Raw genomic sequence first — 14,210 nt, 5'->3', positions numbered from 1 at the left:
GCTTACTGCACACATCTGGATCCACCATGAGATTTTATTGGATCCTGAACTATCTGATCAGTTCATTCTGTGTGATAAGAAACAGGAAGTCTCCTTTGATTTTTCTCACAGAATTTAGTAAGTAAAGCCCTGTTAAATGAAGACAAGTTTGACTAGGGAGGCAGGCTGCTAAATTTCAGTGATCTAAACTCATAGGATTAATAGACACAGCAAAATTATGAAATAAAACATTGTACTATTGCCACTAAGATTAAAGTGGACTAATACACATTTATAGAGCTGTTAAGAGAAAATAATTTTTGTTTGTACTGAACATTCATGAAAAACCACCAAACACCTTGTTTATTAGCCAGACTTCTAAAACACACAATTCACTTTGATATTTTTTTCCTGTTTTAAACGATGGATATATTTAAAAGAAATGTTTTCTAATTTTGTACATCCATCTTCATTTCCTTACACTGTTTCCAAATGCTTTGCTCTAGGAATCTACCCAGTGAAAGTCTCAGCTAAAGAAAAAAAAAATCAATCTATATAAACTATTCAACTATAATTCTTTGCCATTTGATTTGGATCTCTGCACTTGTTTCCTTCAAGATAGGCTCTAGCCTGTAGAGACCTGGGTAACAGCAGACTTAATTAATTCCAGGTACTGTCAAGAAAAGAGGCACAGAAATGTGCTGCTTCCAAGTAACAGATCCTCCCGGGACAGCCGCAGCAGCAAGCTGTTCATCTGTCAGGAAGATCCTCAAGATCTTTAGTATTAATGATTAGCTCCCACATCTCTATGCACTTCATTGTACATCTGCCACAGTTATCTGGAACACACAATGTTTTAAAAGTTGAATATTGCTGCCAGCTGAGGCATATTAAAATCTGCACACTGCTCTTGCACTGATCATCAGTTCCTAATTCCTAAGAGAAAACTTAACAGCTTTTTTCACATATGTCCCACTTGTGCTTTGCAGGAAAGTAATGTGACATAGTGGCCAAATTTGTTACATAACATACAAGGGGTTTGAGGAAGAATTTCACATCTTTATAAGATTACCTGAATTTTAAGTATGAGCTCTTGGTCCAGTCTGAAACCACAGGTATAGAAGTGAAGTATCTGCCATCATTTCATACTTGCAAGTCACAGAAGGGTCCATGTGATTTCTCCTCTACAACTCCAAATAAAAAGTAATAATGCTGGCTGCTTAACAGCTTACCTTAAGATACAGTTAACAGTAACTTGGCTTTCACTCATCAGTTTAACAGTCTCACTCATAAATTCAAGAAATTCTAGAAGAGAAAAAAAAAAGGTAGGGCTGGGAGCTTAACTAATCCATATGAAGTCATTAATGTTAAACTGAGGACAGCAAGTAGTTTTTTATGCTTTCAACAGTGCTACACTTCTGGTCTTGGAGCCTAACTCCTAAAATGTAAGCAAAGGATACACAGGTAGAGACAGGCAAGGTGCAGTGTAAGATTGCACTCACTGCATTGCAGTGAGCAGCACTGTATCCATTCCCTGCCTTTACAGCATGACACATAATTAAACAACTAGGATCTTGATTAGGATCAATACAATGCACTGTTGTCACTGCTGCAAACACTTTGGAGGAGGTTTTTCTAGGTTCATATTTTAAATTCAGGTAACATCTGCTTATGTAACAGTGAATTTAAATAATAGCAAGAGCTTCTTGCACTATTAACTTACTCAGCACAAATTACCCCAGTATCTGTTTCACTAGATGCATGTAAGATAACATCTCTGCACATTCATTCTACTTTTAATAGTCATGCCACCAGCAATTACAAACACTACACAAATAATTTTTGTGTAGTTTCCACATTTTACCTAAGTGTCCTGTGACATTTCCTTCAGTGTAATGTGCCAGCATTTTAAGAGAAAACCCAGATATTTTCATAGTTAGCCTCTTAGTATATTCTGTACCTAATTGTTTTTATTTTACTGTATGTAAAACAACGGAATGGCATAGCAGACTATCAGAAAGTACTGGGCAAGAAACATTCTGCTGGACTGAAGCAGCTGTCAAACAGCTCCTCTCAAAATCTTGAAGCCCATGTTAACTGCTACAACCTAGTTTTTGTGCACCTTAGCACTTCTTTGTTCTGGCTGGAAGTGTAAACTATGAAATGCCTGTTCTTGCAGTATTCAGAGTTTGGCCACAGCCAAGAAGTCCTGGAATTGTAGCAGTGTATTCTTTGGGGTATATTCAATGTTAAACTAAATCTCCAAATGTTTCTTGGCTCACCCACCATTACCTGGACCTTGAACTTGCGATTTGTATTCAGTGGCAGGGGGCTAATGCTGCCATCTGTTTTGACAAATGTTTTCCATTGCCTCTGCATAACTGTCAGAACATGAGGCTTATTAGAGGAAGGTTAAGTTCTCTTTCTGAACCACCAAGAATTCCTTGAGTCCTCAGAAATCTCATCAGAACATAGCTAAGCAGCTAATAGTAAATCTGTTTGTAAAGGATTTTAGTTTGTCATGAACTACAGGGCTTAAAATCTTCCTAGATCCTTATCTCTGATGTTCTCTGAGCGTCTGCTTACTCTTCATTCTTTCACGTCAAAATCTTTCCCAAGTGGAAAATTATAGCTACAGCACTCTGAAAGAAAAGAAAAAATAAAATAAAATAAAACAGAGAAGAGAAGAGAAGAGAAGAGAAGAGAAGAGAAGAGAAGAGAAGAGAAGAGAAGAGAAGAGAAGAGAAGAGAAGAGAAGAGAAGAGAAGAGAAGAGAAGAGGCAAGCCAGTGTCTTCTGCACTTTGTTTTAAACAGAGCACAAAGCAGTTGTAATGGTGCATATTAAAGAAGAGCAGTTGTGCAAAGTCAGATTCCTTTTATTCATGCCAGCAATCCATGAACAGACTTTGAAGAACAGGACTTTATCTTCCTTACAGTAAAGCCAAAAAAGACTAGCTGGTTAGAGCTCGAAGCCTCCTCTCTAATAATCAGTGCCAATAAGCTCTTATTTAGCCTGCAAGCAATTTTGACAATGAGATACATTTTTAATAGTATTTCATAGTAGAAAAACATTAAGAGCACTTGTTTCTTAAAAATCTAAGCATATGCAGAAGCTTCATTTCAGTATAACTTCACAGAATGGCTGAGAGTGGAATAAACCGCAGGAGGTCACCTGGTCCAACTTCCCTGGAATCTAGGGAAAATACAATTTATGTCTTTGTTTCCTTGCTTTGCAGGGCTAAAGGGACAAATAGAGTGTTTAGTGATAAACACAGGAACTGTGATGATACATATTTACATAGGCAGCTCTGTCAGGTAAGACAAATCTCCATTTTTTATTACATTTCAGAGGAATAAATTCAGTGTTAAGTCATTCCAAACAGAGTGCTTGTGTGAACCATAGGGTGCAGGCACAGCAAAACCAGAACTAAGCCTTTGCCTTCTCTTCATGCACAGGTACAAGTTGCAGACAGGACAGAGCACATAGCTACAGACTAGTGCTGCACACTGCCTAGATGTCATCATGCTGCATCTCAAAAACACTCCCACTGCTCTGCCTGGTGTTCATTGCATAAATGCAAAGAGTCAGAATACTGCGGGAAGCAATGCCTGCTTACACACCTTACTAACTGCTCACCAGAATCAGCTCTGGTACCAGTGGTAGATACCTGGGAACAGCAGCCCTGGATGCTGCCAAGCAGTAAGTGCTTGAATTGCCCCTCTAAATTCTTTTTCTTCTTAACATACGTACTTTCAGCCTTGATGAGGTTTGCTAGCTATGATATTAATAAAACAAAGTAACAGTGCAGAAAAAGCAGTAATATAAAGCTACAGTCCATCTTGAATTTTAAAATGAGCTTTCCTAATCTCTATAGGAAAATACCTAACAACCAGACACAAATGGCTTTGCATAAATCATCTCAAAAGATGTGCATTTGAAATATTTGGGTTTGGACTGGAACTGAATAATGAGTTTAAGCTACCAGTACAAAAGAAGAAAATAAAGATGAAAAATTAGTTTGCTGTGCTATATGAACTCCCTAAGTTTGAACAGATGAATTACATCAGCATGGAAAAAATACTACTGTACATCTCTTGTCACATGTGACAAGATGTCCTACCTATGACTCACGCCGTATGCTACAGCCATCATGCACAAGTACAAATGAAACACAAGACAAGCAATCAGATTCAAAATACTTGGTTTCAGAAATGTATCCACACACAAGTAGCTGTCACTTTTTGACAGCCTGGATTGCCACTAATTGATTGTAACAAAATCAAACCAGGACAGCAATGTTCCATATCCTTCTCACATGGAGCATTTAGGTATCTGGTCATAGCCCTGTTTATATGCACCAGAGGTTTGTCTGAAGGATCTTGATCACTTACCCTGCCAGGGCACAACAAAAAGTTTTTGATCTTTCCAGATGCATTGCTTGCTCCAGTACCATCTCATGCTCTATGAAACATTTTAATAGTTTCCAGCTGTTGGCTCACAGGGTGCTGACACAACTCTTGTACTATTATAGTATGATACAACAACATTAGGAGAAGGATCAGAAACACAGAGAATTTTACAGCATTTGGAAACCTTAGCTGACACACAGAGCAAAACACCATGCTGCTTGTAAGGCTTTATTTGTTCAACATCAGTGCCTAGGAGCCAGCAAGGTTTCAGTACTACATCTTTGAAGCCATTCAGATCCCCAAACAATCAAATTGGTTCTCACATTATTAATTTCCTCACAAAGGAGGAGAATAAAAGGGTGCAAAGGCTTTGGGCAACAGCAAAACTACTTCTATGCCTAGAGGTTACTGGAGTTGTTCTTTAAATACCATTTGGCTATGGTGTGGCAGCTAGAGGAGATATTAGCCCCATGAATTCATGTACATCTGGGCATCACTTATAGTTTTACTGTCATCTAGTGCTACTTTTCCTCCAGAAGAATTCTGCAAGTCTGCAAGAATTCTGCAAGGATTTTGCAGGTGTAAGGATGTTTGCCCACATCAGCCTTGTACTGCAGAAGCAAACAGCATGATTGAAGTGTCCCTGTGAGAGAAAGTAATCTTACTAGGGAATTTCTAGCACTAGCTATTTATGAAATGCTGTGTAATCAGCTAAGTAATATCATGATTAAATGTTAGTAACTAGATCTTGTGGAGAATGAAAGTAATTTAATATAAAACATTGACACTTCATTTTCTTTCACTATACTTAGATCAATTTCTTTTCTGAAGTGCAGTTCTTCATACTTGCCTTCCCCAGTTGCCTTCACTTAAAAAAAATCCACATTAAGAGAAAAAGGAAACATAAATAGCCAATCATATCATATCACCCAGTTTTAGTGAGATTAAATGATAAATCTTTCTTTACAAAATTGAAGACAGGCAAGAGTACAGGTATAATCTACAAGTTTTAAAATGTGCCACCAGTAGTATTTTAAGACTCAAGACAAACCTGAAGAGGATTAATATAAGTTTTGCCTAGTATATCTGAAGCTAACAGACACTGGAAATCTTGCTATTTTTTAGAATTATCATTTCAAATATAAAAATGTAAAAAGGAGTTCTGCACACACCCCATTTAGAAACTATGCCTTCACCTATGAAAGCAGAGACAACAGCTCTGTTCATATAAATCACAGTAACAGCTGCTGGGTGATTTGTGGGTTTATTTTCTATTTAAGAACGTGACCATGTAACAACCAGTAAACACACATCAAGAGAAGAGAAGAGAAGCCCAGTGACAGTAACCATAAAACATCTAAAGGGCAAACCCAAGAATAAATATTATTTGATCGGGTTTAGTCCATCTGACATTTTTATATCCACATTTAACTAACAGGTCATTAATATCCATGCAAATGTAAGCAAGGGAATTTTGAGCCGAGATGTCTTGTTCAAAGTAATAAAATCTTTATTCACACTCGGCTTGAACATTGAACATTTCATAACTTGGCAGCCTGAAAAAATACTTGGAGCCACCAATCCAAATGCATAGAACAGAATCAGTCAGCATCTGCTCACCAAATTCCTGCACTGCTATGGAAAAAGCCACAATTACCATTTAAGCTTTTTCCTTGGAGAAATCTGGCTACATGCAGGAGGGAAAAAAAGTACCAGATAGGAAGCTGTGTGCAATAGGAGCTTTTCATTTTCTCTTTTTGCCTTCTAAGTAGAAGAGATTCCTTGCAACTGAAGTTCTTTTGCAGATTATAACTTCCTAAAGAGCCACAAGAGAATGTACTCATCCAAGTTCTTTTTGTTCAGTTCTGGCATATTCTGAAGCATTCCTAAATGCTCAGAGCAGCAGATACCAAGAACTCATGTCAAATCAACATGTCTTTTTCATTCAGAAGATACCAGTTATCTTTTTAATACCAGTTATCTTTTTACCAAGTGAGCTATTTTCAATTTATCAGAAGTTCCCAGCTTAGCACTTACAAACATGATTTCTGCAACTGAATTTGTGTGAGCAGATTGTGCTGTATCACATACCATATAAAACAATACAATACCAATTAAAGCAGAATACTAAACAGAATAGTATTTTTAAAATACTTTGTCATTTTGTTGTCAAATTCAAGAGGAAAACTTCTGAGATTAATAAAAATAAATAAATAAATAAATTGGAATTCCAAACAGACTTTGGCTTCCCAACTCCCAAGAAATCCAATTGCTTCATGGCTCTAAAGCCGCAAAGAATTTTTCTGTAAGGTTTGGTTTTAGTGTGACCGAAGCTGCTATTCTCACAGTAAATCCTCACAGATTAATGATGTCATTCTTCCCAAATAAATGCAATTATTAAAATGTCAAAAATTAATTGACTTTGAGGTTCTCATAACTCTGATTTTAATAGGTGTTGGTTCTATAAGTTCTATAAGCAACAAAAGTATGGATATGGTGTAGCAGTGAGTCTCATTTGGAATGAGGCTTCAACTGAAACAACTAAGGTTTCTCTGACATCTTTCTCATGCTGAGGATACAATCCCATAGACCTTAATCTCACAGCTGAATGGTCTCTTAGGAAACTCCCAGTGTTTTCAGCAGGAGGTGCAATTTTAACAAGTATAGCATTTTTAGTGATGAAAGCTTATTCCTGAGGGCTCTTAGCAAAATAAGCAAATCTGTACATCACTACAAAATACACTTGATGTACATGGTGCTAGCTCAGCAATAACTGAAAGAAGAGAATACATAGGGAAGAAGCTGATAGGAGACACAGCCCAGACTTGGTATGACTGGCTGAATCAACATGACTGATGGTGTGAATTTCAGCTGACAGCACATCTTTGCGAAGTGCCACTATAAAGATGAGATGGAGTAGCAAAACTGATGGCTTACTCTGTCAAGAGCATCTCTGAATGTGAATGCAGGTAGAGTGGCTTCAGTGCACCTGGAAATAAAATTGATTATCTGTGCTTACAGTGATCACTGCCCATGGATCAGGCTCTTGGGTGTGTGTACACTTTACGAGCTTCCCTTTCCACCACTTCAAAATGTGCCAGGTGCCAACTGTAGCTGTGGTAATTTAGCCCAACAAATATTACTCAAGATCAAACACTTTAAAGGAGCGTAGCTACAGCGAACAGAAAAGTCTGATTTTAATTATAAAACTTAACTGCTAAAAATAATTAACATCAGATTGCTTCAGGTCCACGACATGCATCTTAACATTTCTGTAAGTGTGTAGTGTTCAACAAACTGAGCTTATCACATGATTCCAGCTGTGCTTGTGATCAGTCTCAGAAGTTTAATTACTGCTGCCACTTTTATGTGCATTTTTTTTTGCATTAAGTGCTAAATAAAACATGTTTGCTTCAGGCAGTTCCTGAGCCTAAGTTTCTGGAACACTGTTTTAGGATCTTTGGTTCACTCCCTAGAAACTGTGCTTGGTTCTAGAGCATGGGGACTTTGAAGGTAGACTTCTACACAGGCCCTTTGATTTAGGCAGGTATAAGGTGGTAATTACTGTGAATTTAATTACTGCTTCTGATGATGCACAGGCTGAAGCAGAGTACACTCCTCCCAAACAATTTTTGTTTGCCTTTTTTGAGGAGCAGAGGGTTCCTCATTCTCTTTGGATCACTGAAAACCTACACAAGTCCACAAACAGATAAAGATGAGGATGGTTTTTTTTTTTCAGTTATGTCTCCAAACTTCATTCACCTCTAATCCTAAAAGCATGGTTGGTTTTGGTTTCTGCCAGTAAAACCTCTAGTAGTTTTTCCACTCCCCAGTCACCACCTTCTTCACCAAATATGGCTCCATTGCAGCCATACAGCATCCAGACTTCTGGATCTAACTGAAACTCTTGGATTCAGATTAATATCAATTAGTCTAAGATTAAAATAAAGTTGCACTCCTCCCCCTACAGAATTTATCATTTCTGACTCTGAAGACTGCTGCCCCTCATGTCTGTTGCTGTTTGAGACCCACTCCTGCAGAAGAGCATTCAGCATCAAGTGAGGAGCTCATTTTAAGAGCTGCTTTCAACAAGATTTCTGCATCCAGATGGCATATGAATTATAACCTTCTATCATGACTTAACAAGCCATGGGCTGCTGTTAATTGTCACTTACAGGCTTCAGTGTTGTTTATAAGCCACTAATAAAACCTGCTGTTATTCTTACTTACAGATTAGAAAATTCTGATTTTTAAGGATATACTTTGCACTCTACTTTCCTTCTTATTATTAAATTCCTGCCTTGACTCTTTTCTGTGCATTTCTCACAAAATCAATAGGTCAAATCTGGATATTTTATTGATATTTTCTTCATAATTTTCAAGCAAATTTCCTCAAGGAAACAACTATAGGGCAAATAGTTTCTGCTGTATCTGCTGCTGTTACTGGGAAAAGAGCTTGCTCCCTTCATGTTTATTATTCTGAACCAAATTCAGAGTCTCTGGTGAATAATATGTAATCAGAATGCATATAATACAAAAATGCATTTAATATTTTATTACATTTTAGTAGCCTGTTAGATACCTTACCCCAACCAGCAATTTATAATCATGTGCAAGAGGCAGCTTCCTGAATTTGCATGGTTTAGAAATAGCAAAGCAGAAACAACATGGTAGAGGCAATTAATTTTTTTAAACAACATTAGAGCAGAGCTCAGTGGATCAGTGCAGCATCTGCAAAGTTCTGCCCATCAGTAACTGCAAAGTCTTCAGATGAAGCTCTGAAGAACATGAGCTGCATGAATTCACCTAGTTAATTGTAGAGTTTTTATTAAATTAGTTGTCAGATAATTGTAAAGCAGACATAGGAGCTGAGGCTTTCAGAAAGTTTAGGGTACATTAAACATTCACTACTTGAATTACCAGAAACAAGACACTTGCATCAGCAGTTTCCGGCCCAGCACTCCTCTTCTTCCCCACACAGTTAACAGACCACTCAGCACCTCACACCCAGGCAGGCACATGCTGTTTCCCAGACACAGGCATGCTCACGTTTGGGTTAGCCAAACTTCTCCATATGTGTTAGTAGGGCTCCAAAATGCAGTAAGTGTATGCAAAAAGAGATGACAGAGTGCTGAAAAGAGAGCTTCAGAAGGTGAAGATGTGCAGATCTCCAATCATCACATTCTTCCACCACAGCAGGCATTCAGAAGAACAGACCAAGGTCACGCTTCGTAACTGCAAAATTGCTTGGCCAGTCCATCTGTAGACGGATTCTCCAAGGAACTTACTTTAACCTCAGGGCCATATTCACAGCTGTAAAACATCTAGATGGCCTGGAGAGAAGCATCCCTCCTTCAGCCTCCAAGGCATTTCCTAGCACAATATGCAGCTGTTTGGGGTTTGTGCTGGGAATAATTCAGAATTACAGCGTTTAAAATCCTGCACTTTTTATAGTTAATTGAAAACTAAATCTGTTTGGAACTTAACCACAGAGGTCAGATAAACCAGAAATGTGGTTTGCATGCTTCCCCTAGATACACATCAAAGGAAAACCCAAACAAAAAGGCTATTCTCTGCACTTAAAATTTGCACTAGTCATATGCTTTAGACAACCAATTTAAATTCTCTGGGAGCAGACATGTTCTCTTATACAAGCCTCTGAAGGAAAAATAACTTGATAACAGAAGCTGAAAATAGAGAATTCAATAAAAGTTACGCACTCTAACAGTTATGCAGATGCCTGACATTGCTAGTGATCCTTTGAGATTGATTAGCAAGTAAAGAAATGCAGCATATTCAGAGAAAATGGTATCAGCACAGTCTGGCAGCTATGAGAGGGACAAACAGCCGTGTCACTTGTCTGCTGTACACCAAGGGCTGCTACATCTGCTCAAGCCTCAGTCTCCTTACCTACATGTAAGAAAAATGTTGTCCTGGCTACAGGACAGTCTACACTGGGGAGCTGTATCCTGAAGTCCCAAGCAGCTATTTAAGACTTCAAGTGCATCTTAATCCTCTTCCTCAGAATATTAATAGTTACTTTAAAAAGAAATACTGCATGTATGCACATGTGATTCCAACATACTATAACCTTGTATGTGAAGTAGAAAGAAAATCCAAATAAAGTTGCTTTTCAAGCAATCTTCCTCTTGGTTTCTAGGCTCCTACAGTAACTCTTGCTTTGCCTGTAGAGATCTCTTCTCCTCTGACTCCATGCACAAATACAGAAGCAAGATGGAACTATATACATTCCATATTAAGATGCACGCAGAGTACATTTATTTGATCACCCATGAGCTCCCTTCCTGACCTGTACTTTTCTTGCCACATGAAAAGCTATTATTTTTCATCTGTTTTGAGTAAATAATTCAGAAAAAAATGCTGTGTACTTCTAGTGATTTGGAATGTGTATTTTGGGGCAAGAAAGTATTATGCTGGATTTACTGTACTTTGGTATTTCTGTCTCAGTTACTCAAGATCAAAGCCAAATGCCCTCTGACCGGGGTTACATTGTACAAGGGGTATTTACGTTTGGATTTTATCAAACAAACTCTGTCATCAGGAAAATAACTAATCACTACAAGATAATAACTAAATTCACTATCTTTTTTTTATTAAATCAGCTGTTGACTTTTGTTGCCATACATCGGATGACATTCTGTGCTTATCAAATTAGTGTTGTTGACCTTCAGTGGCAGCATTTTGTTCCTAATGTGCACCTGGGCTCCAGGATGTTTTGAAAAAGCTGCTGTTATACTGCAGCTTTGGGTGTATTTTCCATAATAATATATAGTAACTTAAGTCACAGATTTTAGTAGCTATATTAATTATAGGTTACAAATGGTCTGAACATTTAAGTGTTAACCATCCTATGGTATAGTTAGTAGGGTTCTTGTTTTATTGGATTTCTCTGGTATGGTGTTATTTCATTTAAAAGGAGCAGCTCCTTTTCTGGCAAGGGCAACTCCTTCAGCAATCTTGTTTCTAGATACAGTGGGTCAGCTTCTCTCAAAGGTCAGACTTGCAAAACCTTTTGCAGCCTGAAGAAAGCAATGTGATCTTTCTGTTCAACAGTCAAAGTAGATAACTATAGCTCATTTCTTAAGGTGTTTTGATCATCAAACTCTTTTACATACTCAAGTTTTACTCAAATGTTTTCCTGATGTAAGCAGGCCTTCAACATGCAACACAAGGTTAAGACCTGTCCCCAGCAGCTAGAAGTTTCACCTCCTGTTCAAGCTGCTCAGATTTTCATGCAAGTAACCTCAGCAACTATTCTGATAACACTTATCAAACTCCAAAAAACATGCCAGCCAATATACAAGGGTTCCTTAAAAGTCTCATTCCTTGTCTCTGTCACTGGAGCCAGGCTCCTTTGAAAATCTGACCTTAAAACTGTCATTTGCCTCACTCTTAGATGCTTGGAATCCCTATATAATCCAAATTGCATACAGCAGAAGCCATCCTGGTTTCAAAGGAAACCAGACCTGAAATGTCAAGCAAATTTCAAGCTGCGCTGCTTCAAGCCTTTCTTCTTCCAGAGGAGTGGCTAATGACTTGGTTTTTTTTGGGAAAGACTGGAAGGACATCAAATATGAATGTCTGATTAAGAGAAGAAAAATCTTCCACACCAATTACAGTTTCCATGCTTTTGGCTAGAATCCATAACCCAGTTTCCAGGGGCAGCCCAATGACTTTCCAATTGCCTTATCATGCTCTGCAGGGTCAAAAGGATGAATGCACACTTTCAGTTTCCTATTTTATATGCTTTGAAAGAGACAAATTGTACAGGCAGGCTGCCTCAGAAATTCTGCTGGAACATAATTGGCACTAAAAGTTTTCCCAGAAGAAAACAATTCAGATTTCAAAACTTTGAGATTAAGGACTTGCATGCAAACTCTGTTTCTCTCTAGCTCCCCATCACTGCTGTCTCTAGTGCCATTACAGCCTCATAAAAAAATCCTTCAAAACACAGAAAATCAGAAGAAAGCAACTAATTCCACCACTCTATAAAGCACTATGCTCTGCATGCTCTCATTTGCCAAGCCTGTCTGTCTACTGCCTTTTTGACTGATATGAGTAGAATTACTGATACCCATCCCAAATGTTTAAGGAGTTCTCCAAAGCAAGAAATTGTGCATTTACTGATGGGTGTCCAGTGACTTGAAGGGTTTCAAATCCTGACAATTCTTTAAGTGTTGCCAGGTGAGTGAGTCTTTGGTTAGGGCAAAAGAATTTTAGTCAACAGAGCAAAGACACAGAGGCCAAAAGGCTGATACTGTGATGCTGTCAGAGCTGCAGTAAGGGCAGGAATTTGAGGAGCCATCACACTTCGAGCGGCATGTAGGATAACCACAAGTTGTGTATTATGATAAAGTACTAACTATCTGTCAGAATTTGTCACTAAATCAGTAGATAAAATCCACAGCCCTCATAAGGCTCCTTTGTGCTTCTGCAGATTTGTGGTTCTCCCTCCACACCACTTGAGCACAAGAGCAGTTCAAAGGTAAGGCAGGAGCAAAGGGAGCAGAAAGTACTCCAGTGATCCCAGCTAGAAGAATGGCTCCTCTGATAAAACATCCACGTGGCTGCTGTAAATTGCATTAGGAACTATGTTGTTCCACCAAAGACCAGGAGATTGTCTGATCTCATTTACGTGATTAGAAGTAAATTGGAATCACCCATGCCTTTTTCTGTGTGGATCATTAGCCAAAAAAAAGGTGAACCAAACAGTGTTTGAAGTTTGCCAAGCTCTTTCTGTTTTGTCACTTACTGGCTTACATAGCTGTGATCAGCAACGTGTTAAGGAAGAGCTGAGCCAATATGGATCTTTCCAGTTCACTAGTGGTAATTAGATCTGCGAGCATGAATATAAATCTGAAGATCTGGGACCCAAAGGGCTGCTTCTTGATGTATTTCTGTTTACTGTCTCAAGAGCCCTCTTCATTTCTCCTTTAAAACTATGAATTGCATTCTGATTAAACCCTTGGATAAATTTCTTGCCTTTCCACTTCACGCCCGTTGGAATTATTTGGCTGGGTTACACAGCAGTGCAAAGGATCAGAACTACAGATGTCAGAAATGGCATTAACTCACCTAAGTGGTAAACAGCCAGCACGGCCAAGAATACACACAGCTTCAACTAAATGGCCAGGGTTCAGGTTTCCTCTTCAAGTAGACAACCAAAAATTATAGTTTGCCTTAACAGAACCAAAGAGGCTTACAAGTGGAATTTCCTTTTGGATTTCCTTCTTCCCCTACAAGAGGATGAATACATTATTTCTCAATTACATTCTGCATTTTGGCAGAGTTTAACGGAGTGGGAGGACAACAGACTCCTTAAAAATGTAAATGGTCCTGTGAGGGAGGAATACAGCAGGCAACAATCAGAACATGGATATGACTGCAGCTCTTTGTTTTGAAAGCAAAAGTTTCAGTCAGAAATAATTGGAAAATGGAGCCTGAGAGGATGAACAGCCAGCAGGAAGGCTGCTAACTAGGATAAACAACACGGTACAGTCAATAGCTGGCGTGTTCCACTATTTTTCTCTCTGTATTACAAAGTAAGTATTGATTATCTTTAACATACAGCACATTTGACACTGTAGCTCCAGGTTTTGTTTCCAGCACAAGGACATCTGTGATGAAGTGGGATACCAGCATGTGCTACACTAGACACATAAGCAGTGCTGCATACAACCAGGAGTCTTATCTAACCAGACATGTGCACCCTCATGTGCTCTTGAATAAGAAAATCAGGTAACTATTTCCACAAAATAGCATCAGTAGATCAAAACAAAGCTGAAAAAGAAACCCTAAA

This window comes from Dryobates pubescens, chromosome 24, assembly GCF_014839835.1.
Source record: "Dryobates pubescens isolate bDryPub1 chromosome 24, bDryPub1.pri, whole genome shotgun sequence".
NCBI classification, from domain to species: domain Eukaryota; kingdom Metazoa; phylum Chordata; class Aves; order Piciformes; family Picidae; genus Dryobates; species Dryobates pubescens.
The sequence above is the reverse complement of the archived record's forward strand: the minus strand, read 5'-3'. Positions refer to the sequence as shown.